We start from the raw sequence: 2,500 nt of genomic DNA, 5'->3' as shown, positions 1-2,500 counted from the left end.
CTTATCATACCTGTTCATTCTTACTTGTCGCTCGACTTATCGTGACTAAATTCAAGATGGCTGCAAACGCTAAACTTCGTGAAGATACTGTCTGTATAAATCGTCTTGTAAGTAAACTACCAGTGCTTTTTCAAAGTTCTCAATGTCTCGTTTTAAATGTCAGGGCCTTCGGTAGTCTACCAATGAAGTGTGGAGATACATTGAGCCTCGTAAATGGTGTAAAACAGTGATTTATTTGCATGGCTAGCCCGATGCCGAAGCACCACCATTGAAAAAGCTGTTGGTAGCATCGGCTAACTAGCGCCAGATTTTGGAGTGCAGGGGACAAGCCGAGATGGGCTATGAGACATACGTTCACACTCGGTATCATGTTTCAACACACTTTAGGTCAATATCACACCGGAATTCTCCTTTAACATGAGTGTGAACATGTGTGTGTGTGTGTGTGAACATTTGAGGCATGGCCACAGTTATGTGTTTTCTGCAATTTCCAGGAATTGGCTTTCTATGAAAAACAAAAAAGATTCTTAACACAAAAGTGGCTTTCTATCTGATTTGCAGATCACGTGTCAGAGTTATGCTCCTCACACACTGGGGTTGAGGAATTATCTCCTTTTCCTGTTTTGTTCTTTTGAATGAGCAGACCTTCAATGATCTCACACACACACACACACACACACACACACACACACACACACACACACACACAGCAGGTTCGGCCAGTTTGTCTGAGAACACTGTAGAGTGTGATTTATCACTGTCTACTGTACCGTGTCTCTGTACTGTGTGTGACATCTGACTTGAGAACAACTCGGATGTGGCAGGAGCTGGAGGAATACCAAAGCTATGCGGACGTAGTGTAACAATGTGTCAAATACGCTCACTGAAGCACAATGCACGATCGCGTGTCTGTAAACAGCTGAAAAGGATAAACAGCTTTCCGTATGGAGCTTTACAGCGAACAGCCTCCGTCGGTGTGATCTAATACGCTATCCCTACATATCATCCAACCTGTGCTTTCCAACCATTTAGGACCCAAACTATTTGTAGTCTCTGTAGACTTTCTGTACATTGTTTGTTTGTATTAGCATGCATCATGTGTATTGTGTTCCATCGCTAAATAAGGCGTCCATCGTCGGTATGTTGTGCACTCTCTGCATTGTCTCTAAACTGTCTTGTATACAGTGTGTATGGTTTCTTTCAGTAATACTGTTCTACAGGCAAACCAACGACCGGAGCCAACACTGATAATGTGCTCCATACATATAAAGCCAACACTGATAATGTGCTCCATACATATAAAGCCAACACTGATAATGTGCTCCATACATATAAAGCCAACACTGATAATGTAGGCTACTCCATACATATAAAGCCAACACTGATAATGTAGGCTACTCCATACATATAAAGCCAACACTGATAATGTGCTCCTAAAGCCAACACTGATAATGTACTCCGTACATATAAAGCCAACACTGATAATGTACCAGATTCTATGTGGGGGGAGTAGGTGGGGTTCAGCACTGCTCCCTTCTGTGGGCTTTTGCTGTTCTGTGGAAGCCCAGTGTGTGTGTGTGTGTGTGTGTGTGTGTGTGTGTGTGTGTGTGTGTGTGTGTGTGTGTATGTGTGTGTGTGTGTGTGTGCGTGTGTCGGCACCCTCTCATTTCCAGAACTGTAAGTCACGCCTCAGCTGAATAGCAGAGACACGATGACATTCACATGACAAACAAAATGACCGCGGGAGAACGGACGCAGCAAACAGCGGGACGGCGGAGGGGAATACAGACCACAGTCACCACGCTACTGACTGCTGTTTACACACATAAAGCTCCAAATGGAAGAATATTTTAAAAAAGTGCTTTTCCACATTGCATTTGCCATCTGCATTGACATAGTGAACTGCAGGGTGTCAACAATGGCGATAAAAAGAAATCTCTTCATGCATATCATATATAAAACATTCCCTTTTACCATTCACTAGCTTTGTAGATACAAGGATATCATTATAGCCTGACGAGCCAGACCCACATTAAAATGTAGGGTCTGGACACTCACCGTTCGCAGTGCTCAGTCCGAGGGGTGGGATAATCAGTTGTCTTTTAAATTCCCTCTGCACGCAATAGGACAGCGGCAGCGCTATGAGTCCCATGCGTTTCCCACCAGCGGAGCTAGTTGGCTAGTTCAAACGTTTGCCAACTTAATAAAAGCTTAACTCGTGTCACACTGTCCGCCAACAGCAACATCCATCTTATTTGTTTTCAAGTAGCAGGGAATTCAAGCCAAACCGTTGCAACTCTGCCATCAATCATTATGTTAAGCCCACCTAACGACTCTATACACGATTTCATTGGCCTGATTCAGTTTCGATTTCTGGAGCTCACAAGCCAACAGAGAGTTGTTAGACTAGCTGCCGCTAGGGGTGGGGTGCGTCTAGATTTCTAGGCTAATATCATTATGTTTCTCTAGGGCAATTGAGCACAGAGAGATAGTGACATGG

The 2,500-nt window shown here is 43.9% G+C and overlaps 1 protein-coding gene across 1 annotated transcript in view; it reads right to left on the bottom strand.

The window, feature by feature from the left end:
- Window positions 1-2,500, bottom strand: part of ahr2 (aryl hydrocarbon receptor 2) — a 24,130-nt gene that overhangs the window by 13,513 nt on the left and 8,117 nt on the right. The gene's annotated exons all lie outside the window — the stretch shown is intronic.

This window comes from Alosa pseudoharengus, unplaced genomic scaffold, assembly GCF_046254945.1.
Source record: "Alosa pseudoharengus isolate Yale_2024_CS ecotype anadromous, Long Island Sound unplaced genomic scaffold, YU_APseudo_1.1 YU_APseudo_1.1_scf_79, whole genome shotgun sequence".
Classification (NCBI taxonomy): Eukaryota; Metazoa; Chordata; class Actinopteri; order Clupeiformes; family Clupeidae; genus Alosa; species Alosa pseudoharengus.
This window is presented reverse-complemented; position numbering and strand designations above follow the sequence as displayed.